This window comes from Nipponia nippon, unplaced genomic scaffold (assembly GCF_047370975.1).
Source record: "Nipponia nippon isolate SJK-2023a ecotype South Korea unplaced genomic scaffold, ASM4737097v1 scaffold_9, whole genome shotgun sequence".
Classification (NCBI taxonomy): Eukaryota; Metazoa; Chordata; class Aves; order Pelecaniformes; family Threskiornithidae; genus Nipponia; species Nipponia nippon.
The window spans coordinates 48,594,505-48,605,627 of record NW_028262413.1 but is presented as its reverse complement, the minus strand read 5'-3'; the positions used below and the strand labels follow the sequence as shown (position 1 = coordinate 48,605,627).

The 11,123-nt window shown below is 57.1% G+C and overlaps 1 long non-coding RNA gene across 1 annotated transcript; it reads left to right on the top strand.

The window, feature by feature from the left end:
• The first annotated feature begins 3,158 nt into the window (after nt 1–3,158).
• LOC148050335 (uncharacterized) lies at nt 3,159–5,024 on the top strand. Its single transcript, XR_015701395.1, has 3 exons — nt 3,159–4,313; nt 4,505–4,747; nt 4,864–5,024. It is a non-coding gene; the product is annotated as an uncharacterized LOC148050335 (long non-coding RNA).
• The last annotated feature ends 6,099 nt before the right edge of the window (nt 5,025–11,123 follow it).

Here is an 11,123-nt window from a genome sequence, read left to right as displayed (position 1 = left end):
GAGCTTCATTTAGAAAGAAGCCGCGCGGGCCCCTGTGGGGTGGTGTCCATGGCTGCGGGGGCCCGTGCTGCCGCCCCGCTGCCTCCCGGGATGCGATGACGCCTTGCTCCCGACACGAGCGTTCGTAAGAGCAGACGTTAACTCCCAGAGCTACGTGGGATTCGGCGAAGAAGTGTGAGAAATGTCGTGGAAGGCTATGGGCAAATTGTGCGTTTGAACAAATTCCACAAATGAAATAGGGGGCTGTGGGATTTTCAGTTCTCTGTTGGCTTTCTTCTCCCTTTTTCTTTTTTCCCTGCCCTGCTCCCTGCCTCCCTCACCTCCCCGGGGCCTGTGGGGCAGCTGCAGCAAAGCACGGCCTCAGGGAGTGGGGGGGCACCAACGTTTTAGGAAGTTTGGGGGTTTTTTGGTTTTGTTTTTGAAATTTGGAGAATGTTGCGCAAAAAAAAATGTTTTACCCCAAAATTCTTCCTTTGCGAAAAGCCAGCACGTGGCTACCTGCCACGTCTAACTGCTCCCAGACCTCCGCTAGCTCCGAGTGCTTCCCCCGGTCACTACAAAACAGTCTCCTTAGAAACCCCTCATCCTCCCAGCGAAGGCCTGGGGGCAGAATAACTGCAGGTCTTGGCCCTTCTAACCTCGCCAGGCGCAGCGTGAGATAGTGCCACGGTGCTTGCACAGAGGGACGAGGCTCCAAGAGCATCGGGAGATGCTCGGCCCCCCGTACCTCCCCACACGGAAACCCAGGCAGTGCTGGCCCAGCAGAGGAGCCAAGATGTTTTCTCTCCAGTTGTCCTCTGGGAAGCACAAGCTCGTCCTCGTTTTAACTCCAGCGCATAGGAGCTCTCAGGTGCACCCGGGAGCTCTGCACCAACTCCCCAAAGGCCTTCAGCTGCCGGGGGCGGCCTGCGCCAGCGCCCCGGTGCCCGGACGTCCCTGCGCGTACCTTTTCGCTAAGGTCTGTTTGCCCTGTCACGCCGCCTGCAGCTTTTCTGCGGGCAGGCAGACGGTTTGTGCCAGGCATGCTGCCGCTTGGGCCGTATCCTGGCAGCTGCCCTCCACGCTCTGACACAGACCATTTTCCACCCGGATTTTGGGTGCTGGATTCAGCCGCCGGCCGCGGGAAGGAGGGAGCCGGCGTGCACGGCAGAGGCGGGAGAGCCGGGGTGTTCCGGGGCGCGCTGGAGCTGGGGAGCGGGGCAGGGTCGACCCAAACCCGCGGAGGCTCGGGGCCCTTTCCCTGGAGGAAGCCAGAGCGTGGGAAGGGGCTGCCTTCCCTCTGCCCCAGAGGTTTTAGAGCCGTAGTCGGTGAACACAGACCCAGCTGAGGAAGTCCTGAGTCCCTCAATAGCAAAATGAGATGATTAAAAGACAAAAACTGCTGTTGTGCCCTCAAAACAGCATCGGTTTCTCACATCGGTTCCTGTGCCGTTTCGGTGTAGACCTGGTTCGTCTGCCCCGCGGTTCTCCCCCTCGCCCAGGCGGGCTCAGCCGGGGACGATGGTGCAGTGCACCCAGCCTGCCTGCTCCGAGCCTCCTGCGGTGACACCAGAGGGAGAGGCTGCTCCGCTGGCGCCTGGATGCGTCCCCGTGGGACGGGGAAAGGTGCGGGCTGGGGGGTAAGGGAGCGTCCCTGCCCAGAGGCCGTGCGGGGCAGCCCTCCTTCCAGCTGGCGCAGGGTTCCCCAGGAGCGACGCCTTGGGCAACCGCAGCTTTGGGTCTCTGCCCTCTCCGTCTTGTTCTGCTCCTGCCTGGAAACGTGTTTGGGAGGACTGGGGGCAGCAGGCAGGGAAGAGGCAGGCACCTTATGGGCCTCCCTGGGGCTGGCGCAGATGTTGACATAAAAGGAGGGGCTGATGTTACCCTGAGAGCCCGCAGCTGCCTGTCCCCCCAGTCGGAGCCCTCGGCGGATCGGGAATGTTGAGGTGAGGCTGGAGAAGCTCGGTGGGAAGGCTGCTTGTGGCTGAAAATCGCTCCACAGCGTCCCGGGTGGTTTGTGCCGCCGGCTGAAGAGCGCTTAGAAGGGCGTCGGACGGGAGCTCCCGCGGGACGGGGCAGGGGCTGGCGGTGCCGTGGCCCCGGAGAAGGGCAGCTGGTGGCCGGGGCACAGGGGGGCAAGGATCACCCGTGCCACACAGGGCAGAGGGGCACGGGGGGACCAGAAGTGCTGCCAGGGTGTGCTCTGGGAGCAAAAACACCGACTAGTCCCTAACTGGGGATGGTTCCCAGCAAAGCTGCTAGCTGCTGTTTTGACACTATTTCTCCTGTTGTTGCATTTGTTACTGCTGGATGTTGTTGCCGTCACTGTCAAGCCCGTGGTCTCTCGGGCACTGATGATTGTCACTCCTGCTCGGAGCGACTCCTGGAAGACCAAGCTCTGGGATGAAATGCGGCCCCGTTCCCGCCTGCTGTCCTCTCGCTACGGTTTCCTCGTGCGTTGGCCCCGCAGTGGCTTTATCAGGTCCCCAGCACAGCAGACGGGGGTCTGCAGGTCTCCGTCAAGGTACGGGCACACCTGAACGCGGGAGCCCATGCCCGGGAGATGGCACGGTGCATCTGCCTCGGCTCCTGGCCCTGCGACAGCCCTCATGCGCGCCCCGAGGGAAAAGGAAGGTGGCTTCGGCAGGGCGGAGACCGGCTGGGCGGCATCCCGCTGCCTGCTGGCTCTGCGGCCAGGGCAGCCGCCCCCAGAGCTGTGGGCGCGTTATCAGCCGGACACTCCTGCTGCTGCAGTCACTGCTTTTGTTTTTTAATTGGGTGGAGAGTGGAAACCCGGCGTCCCCTTTCTGTACAAACACGAGGGATTTATTATTCAAGGGCCCAGCTCTCCGGACTAATGACGCTCCCGCCCTTCTCTCGTCTCTTATCTTCATTGCTGAGCTCTCCATGGAAAGGGGCTGAGCATCGTCCCTGCGAGGCGCACGGCCGCCCCAGCAGCACTGGCTTCATCAGGGCCAGGGCCGGCGTGTCCGAGGATGATCTCCGAGTCGGGACCAAAGCGGCTCAGGGTCCCCGCTGGCGGTGCTGCCGGCCTGACCCAGGCCCACCGCCAGTCCCACCGGGCGGCTCTGCCTGCAGGGGAAGAGGGACGCCTGCCACCGGGCAGCCATCGGGCAGGCGTTGCTGGAAGAGCTCAGTCTTAATCAGTGGAAGGTAATTAGTGATTTCCCTCCCGTTCCCTTCCCCACAAACAACTCATGAAAAATCTGCTGTCAATTTAAACCTTTTAAAATGTTTCTTTCAAAACACCTCTGGAGGGGGCAGAAGGGGGCTCTTGAGTTCCTGCCTGCGTGGTTACAACTTGCAAAAAACCCCACTCTCTAACTTCTTGAGGCTCCAGCAACAAATAACCCGAGGAGTGAAGCGCTGCTTCCCCAGGGCGCGTACCTGGCAGCAGCCCGGCTCAGCTGTCGCCGTACCTCGAGCCGTGCCCCTGCCACCGCGGCGAGTGCGGAGGACTCGTGCCTGGACCCTGCTCTGACATCGGAGGCAGTCAGGCGCCGGAGCGAGCCCTGCTGAAGGCACAGCTTCTGCCTTGCGCAGCCGACGCACAGAGTCATGAAAAACAGAAAGGAAGGGGAATTGTTTTTCGAAGATCTGGCAGCAGCAAGGGAATTTCTTTTTGTCCTCTCCTGAAGGCTCTCTGGAGCACAAAGGGAATCCACGTTCCCTTCTCCTCTGGACAGAGGGCATGTGCATCTCCATCCTCTTTTTCCTTCCTTCCCCTCTCTCTCGTCCCCATTTCTTTAAACTGTGGGGAAGGGCAGGTTTCCACAGGTGGGGACCCGGGGGCTCTGCAGTCTCTCCCGGCTCTGCTCCCAGCCACCCCCCTGCGCACCGGCTTCCTCAGCTGCCGAGCCGTGTCCCCTCCCCAGACCGCGAAGATGCTCGGTGCTTAAGGCACGGGCCGGCCCTTCGCTCCTTCGGGTCCTGTAGAACTGCAGGGCAGGTTCCTGGCGCTCTCAGCTGCCCAGCACTGCTGCTCCGACGCCTGTCGACGTCTGAGGGACACTGGGACAGAACAGGAGAGCTGCGTGGCAGGGACTGGGCTGTGCTGATTTTCAAGGGATTTCCACTTTTCCCTGGATTGCCTTCAGTACATCCGTGATGGCGTGTGACCCCGGGGGCCCCGGGAGCGAGGAATGCCAGGGCCGCCTGAGCTCCTGCCCTTGCCAGCCCTGATGTCCTGGCCCTGCTGCCAGCCCAGGGCTGGCATCTCCACCGCGCCCAAACCAGCGCGACAGGGCTGCTGTTGGGGAGCCCTGACCCGTGCGAACCTCCAAGCCTCCGCTTGAACCCAGCTGCAGATGAAGGTGATGATCTTCCTCCCGAGGAGAGATAATTACTTGCTTGGGCCTTCCTTGCGTGCTTCTTGGTCCGTCGCTCTCAGTAATCAGCCCTTGGGAGCGGCTGGGGAGCGTTTCTCGTGTTCATTCTTTCTCATGGGAGTTTCACATCAGCAGCTCTTCCCCGTAATTTGCTCTGATCTGTCTCTTTGCCCCAGCTGAACCTGCGCGGCAGCTGTAACCTCACCTGCCCGCACCTCAAGACGAATAAAATGCTGGTCCTGCCGTAAAGCCAGCATCCGCAGGTGGGTGGAGGGGTCCACAGAGCTCAAGCTGCATCTCCTCCCTGCTGCTTGCGAGGGACCCTCTGCTTTCCAGAACCCTTCTCGCCTGCAGACGGCAGGGGTACCTCTGGTGCCCAAACAGTGTCCTGCAAACAGATGCCGTTACACGTGCTAGTGGTTTGTTGTTTTTTTTTTTTCATCCCGGGAGAATTAATGACGTATAAAAATTAATTTTGATTAAGAACTGGTGTGTCACAAAGCATTTTGGACTTACTTTTTTTTTTTTTTTAAAGGAGGGAAAACCCAGCTAGCCCAGAATAATCCCAAACTGGTGCCTGAGCCAGTCCTCTGAGCATCCGAGGCAATGAAATTGGTGCTCCTGCCAGAGGAGCAGGGGAAACCGAGGCAGGCGGAGGTAGGAGGAGGTCGAGCAGGCCGGTGCTGGAGGGAGAACGTGCCGTAGGACAGAGACCTCCCATCTGGCAGCTGTGGTCTGCAGTCACGGAGAGCTGCCAGCGGCGGGCTTGGGGACCCTCTCGGGCTCAGCCCTGCTCAGCTCCCTGCATCTCTCACCGCTCAGAGCCGCCACGATGCCGACGGGCAGAGCCGAGGCTGCGGGAGGGACGGGCCCGGCGGAGCTGAGGCAGGGAGCACGGCAAGCTTGCCCACAGAGCCGGTGTTTGACAGAGGTGACCGAAACTTTCGGTGGTCGACCTTCAGAGCCCGAAGGCAGCGTGGCACATAGCGCTGTGCCAGGGTACGGTCCCGCTGGGCGCTGTGTTTGTGCTGCGCTGCCCAAGCCGTGTAACCAAACCCCGTAGGCGCCCTCAAGCAGCGTCTGGTATGTTCCTGCCGAGCCCGAGTGGAAACGGGCTGGAGCGATGGGGCGAGAACATTGCATCCATTGGCATGTTTCTACTTTTAACACGTTAAAGATCATGTCTGTAACCTGCTCTAATTTTAGGCTGCAGTATATCCGCGCTGAATTCCCAGCACGGCAGGATGACTGCAGGTGTAAAATTAGATGTATTATTTATGGGCTGGCGGTTACCAGTGCTCCATCACTAAAAAGCGCAGTGCTCATTCGTGTCCGCACTTCTGCCTCCCATGCTTCATGCCAATCACCTACCGCCATTTTCCCACCCCAGGATTAGCCTGCAATCAAAATCTTGTTATCCAGGCAGAGGTTTATAGGGAAAGGACACCATTCCTGCCTTTAGGAATTGATCCATATTAGGATCAGTTAAACATAGTAGCCTTTCATTCCTGGTGGCTTTGGCTGGCAAGGGCTAGGAAAGCACGCTTAATCAGAGACTGAACAAGTATAAATGGCGTGTTTCTAGTCTCTGCCACAGCTGGAGAAAAGATTATTTGAAATAACTCACAGGGGAATGTTAATCAGGATTAGCTGTAGTCCAAATTCCATTATCAGGAATGCTAAACACAGAGGAGGAAAGCGCTCGGATTAGGGTGGCTTGGCAACAGGCTCTCTTACCCGATATTTGGGTGTTGTGCTCCAGGATTTAAGCTTTTATTTAAAATACAAGTAATGTTCTTTCCCTCATCAGTACGAACAACAAAAATGTCAAATATCCAGCAGCTGTGAGTCAGTGCCGTGATGCGTGCGGGCAGCCTGGACCCCTCTTCGGAGGATGCGTTACAGCGGCAGGTTATCGGTGTCAGCGTGAACATCCCTGCCGACGTCTGACCAGCGGGCTCAGCGTGCCAGAGACTTGTGTCACCCAGAGGCAGGCGACGGAATGGGTCTGCGCGAGACGCGGTCAGCTGAGGCAGCTGATGGGACTCGGAAAGTACACTCGGTTTTTCTCCAGGCCTGATCCGGGTAGGCAGTAATTGCTGTAGAGTTTATTGTTTAAGAGGCGCTTGCTGCAGAGGCCGCCCTTGAATGCCTCCCAGGTCGTACGCAAGGAGGAGTTTGGAAGTGGAAGCTGCCCTGTTAGCAGGAGGGAGGTTATTTTGTCAATGGAGTTACAATGCAGATTGCTCACTCAACTTGAGTAACTAAGCAAACAATGTTCAAATAACAAAACCCAAGAGAGATGAAGACTGACACTGTTTAGCAGGGCTGGAGTCTCATCAGCTAAAATAAGCCCTGCATTTAGGCACCAAGTCTAGGAGCAGCAGTTGCCCACGTAGCCAGGGAAGCGTGCTCTTCCAGAGCCGGCGAGCAGCCCGCGTGGGATGCTCCGAGGCGTACGTGCCCTCCTGGGGCAGACGCGCCATCCCCGTGGTGCTGGAGGAGCTCGTGGCTGTCGAGACAGCGTCTGGCGTCTGCTTTGAGTGCGCCCTGGCACTCGGCACGTGCAAAAGCACGTGAAAGGGGCAGAGGAAAGGACTCTTTCCAGCCTAGTTCTCAGGGTCTTTGGATGCTTTGACCCACAGGTATTTTTTTGTCCTCTCTCTTGAAATGACAAGACTTTGAGAAAATCCATCCTTGAATAGCGCTCGCAGCAGTGCAGCACAGAGAGCAGGCTCATGTTCCGCGGCTGCTGAACCGAACGGGCAGGTATTTCAGGGCTTTGGCCAGCATGCTGCGGGGAGGCACTGGAATTAGGGCACACTGTGCCTGCCGCCTTCTTCCTGGACTGCTCCAAGGGCTGAGGCCGCTGCTCTACAGCCTGATCAGCTCCCGGCTTTGTGTACAGATTGCTGCCTAGCATGAGCCAAAGCTCCTTTCCAGAACCAAATCCCCTTCACAGGAAATTCACACCCCGTTTACCATCGGCCAGCATCCAAGCGGGAGTAGTAAATGCAGGCGGAAGATTTATTTTTGCAGGAGTATCACAAAATGGGTGGGTGCGAGCTGCCAGCCGTGTGCCAGCCTCGTGGGTCACCCCAGGCACTCCTGTCCTCCCCGCGTTACCCGGGGGCTTGCGCATCCCCCCGCCGCCTCCCCTTTCTCCTCTGCTGCAGCTCGGTTCTCGCTCTCCTGCCAACCCCAGGCTGCCCCGGCTTTGCTGCTGCAGGTTCAGCTGCCATCTCAGCAGAAGGCAGGACTGCAAACCCCACTGGTTTCCTGCTGCTCAGACCAGATGGAGAGCAGACAAAGTACGGCAGAGATAATGAAGCTATTTTGCGAGGCTTGGAGAGCTGTGTGGGGTTTCTCTGGCTTCAGGAGACATTGCTGTTTAGGATTACTGTGGGAGACGCTGTGGTTGCTATTATTGCACTGCAAATCCATGCCTGGATGGTTGCTAACCTGGGACCCTGCTTGCTTTGCTCCTCATGAGCCTAAAAATGAATTGAGGATCTCTCCTGTGCTGACACGAGTTCCCAAGAGGAGACACGGTGTGAGGGAGCTACTGAAGGTCAAGGGGCTCTGGTTTCACTGTTGATCTGTTTGAGCTTAAACAAGGCTCTGAGCTGTTGATGGTCCAACCCCAGGCATCATACACACAAGGATAAGAAGCTCAGGAAGAGCTTTCCCTTTGCTACTGACTCCGCTGCTAAAGCTTTGGAAACTGCGAGCGGCGTTGCCTAGGAGCCCTGGTTTCCAGTGCAGCCAGCCAGCAAAACCCATCCAGTGAGGGTGGAGAAAGACAGGCTCACGACAAACAGCCATCTGAGATGTTTGCCCCTGAACCGGGCTGCCTCCCCTTAGACAGAGCATCGCCTCTCTGGAGACCTGTCTGCAGCTCTGCTGCTAGTGTTCAGGTGGATTTGCACACTATACGTTCCCACAGAGACACATTTTTCTCTCTCTCTTTCACTGCAAATGAATCAGTTGTTAAAGCTGAGCATGGTTACTCCCTGGCTAGTCTGTTCTGTCAGACATTCGGGTCCGGTTAAGTTCTTTTTGATCTTTACATTCCTTTAGTCTCCTTATCGCTTCTCTTTATCCCTTCTATTTGTCTGTCCTCCCTGTATTTATGGTAAGGCTTTTATCTCTGTGACCAAACCAGTCTGCGGGTGATGGGGCTTTGTCCTGCCATCGCCATGTTTCACTCGGGGTGGCCCCAGAAGCACTGGTCCAGGCACGGCGGTTACTGGTGTTCCCTTTGCCTCTGCTCGGAGCGGAGGCAGACGCGTGGCTGCTGGGCAGTTTAAGAGCCCGCCAGAATGAAACAGCCCCTGCGGTTCCCCTGCGGCTCTCTGCTGTAAGCCAGCCCACGGATGAGTTGCTTGTCAGGGAGACCTCACAGGATGAGTTCAGGATCTCCACGTTTCCACATGCTTGTTTCATGTTTTCTGCCTCCACGGCCATTCCTGACCGGCTTTGCTAACCCACGGGGCCTGCGGGGCTCCACTGGGCTCTCCCTTGGCACGGTGTTTGCTGCTTCGCTCTCTGCAGATTTGGCCAGGGCACCGTCGCACCCCAGGAGGTGCCCGGACAGAACCTCCTACGTTACGGGATTTGCATTATCTGACTGAAGCTCCTGCCTACTACTGCTGATAAACGGAGGCAGCAGAAAACCCCACTTTTCTTTGCAGCGCGGGGAACCAGAATCTAATGGCGATGATTTCCTGATGCATGTGTGAATGCAAGAAGTTTTTGGTATGTCTCTTGCACCCACTTCTGCTTCTAACTCTGGCTACGCAGCATTCACATCTTCGGGTACGACCACACTGCGTTACACAGAGTTCACTCACAGCTTGCTGTCTGTGTGTGCCACGCTGCCTTTAGTTTCACTTGGAAATTCAGCTCCCTTACACTTGTTGGAAAGTGCTGCTTAATTAATATAATTTATCACACAGATGCTGTGGACCACAGTGGTAAAAATACAGGTTTACTGGCTGTCTCTCAGTGCTGTTGCCTCATCACAACAAATTCACTTCTCTGAAAACATATTTACACTCTCTCAGCCGCAGAGGTGCTCGGCAAGGCTTGAAGACCCAAGATAAGATGCCTTTACCTGTACATCTTCCCTAGCGAGATTTCAAAATCTTCCCCTTACAGCTGGAACTAGAGTCCCATGCAGTCACGAAAATTAAATTAGCCGCTTCCCTGCAAACGCGTGTCTGTGGGAAATACTGAGGAGCTGTTCTGTCTCAGTCTTCATCCGCAGCCTGAGCTTTACCCGCTCCCACTGCCAAAACAGATTCCCTTCCTTTGGGGTGTTATCTTCATTTGGGGTGTGTTTTAATCAGTAATGAATAGGTAGGACAGCCTGTTCTGTTGGCTGTCTTGGCAGCAGGCGGCAGCCCTAGTTTCTACACCCACTCCTGACCTGACGTACAGCTTTGGGAAGTTGTATCCCACTGTTTCCCCTCCCGTTGCTGCCCCGTTGGCTACGCGCAGGCAGCTCTTCAGGACAGGCACGGTCTCGCGCTCCGTGCGCGGGGCTGAGTGTTTCCTCTGACTGCCAGGCACTGCTCTGGAATAGCCGCCAGTAATAAGCGAGAGCGGCCAAGTTGGCAGCCGAGCTTTTGTCAAATTCAGCTCCCAAGAGGCTGGCACAGGCTTTGTTTTCTCCTAAGCTCGGCATCGTGCCAGGCTGGTTCAGGAGCATGCTGTGTAAACACTGGCTGCGTGGAGGTTTCCGTCTAAACACGTTTCCTCCCTTCTCCCTTTCTTGGAACCCAGAATAAAATGGGGGTGAAAGGAGTAAAACGAACGCTTGGACACTGGATTGCTTTAGGTATGCGTCGGTAAAGACTTCCCAGTGCTTGCTTGTTTGTACCTGCGGCCGAGTCTCCTCCCCATCCCCAGCGCCGCGGCAGCGAGACGTGCGGGCAGGTCTGCGCACACACGGCTGGCGCTTCTGGGCGATGGGGAGAAGCGGCCGTAGGGAAAGGTGGGAGTTGGCAGCGGGCAGAGCAGCCAGGCTCCGGGGCCTGCCTGGCGCGGCGGTGACTGCGTGCGTGCTCCGCTTCTGACCCCGCTCAGGAAGGCGCCGGACAGAGAAGCGTGCCTCTGCCAGGCGCACCGCATCCAGCCGCCAGCCTGGGCGGGAGACGGGGCGCACGACGGCGTACGAACAAGGCCTCGCTGTACCCTTGCAGTGAAGACTGTGACTCTTCACGGGTTCAAGAGCAAAGGCAAATAAAATTATATCCTCCTCCATGCGTCTGCCTGGCACGGAAGCTGATTTATCCGGATGATTAAGGCAGCAAGTGATGCAGGAAGTGGCTGGGCAATTTAATGACCCAGGTAGAAACAGAAAGCGAGGAGCGCATTTCCCTTTCAGTCATGTTGGGGTTTGATTTTTGTGTCCTGTTAACAAACTGATAAGCCAAAATACCTGGAAAAGTGTAATGTATTCAGACTGCTCTGCTTTTCTGTCTTTCTTACAAAACAGCTGAGAACCAAAGCTTGTTGAGGCTCTTATTGGAAACAGATGTTGCCGTGGGGTGGTTTGTTCAGAGGGTGCTCCCCAGCCGGCTCCCTGCGTGGCCGCAGGGAAGATGTCACTGGGCGCAGCTGGGAGTCCCGGAGTCGCGGTCCGTACGGAAAACCGCTGCTCGGTTGTCTCTGCCGCTCACGGGCTCAGGGAGCGGGTGCCACCTCGCTTGGTGGAGTGCGCGACCACCTCGCTTCGTGCTGGTTTGTGACTCTGATTCAAAGACCCAAACTCTGGCTGCGGGTAAGAGA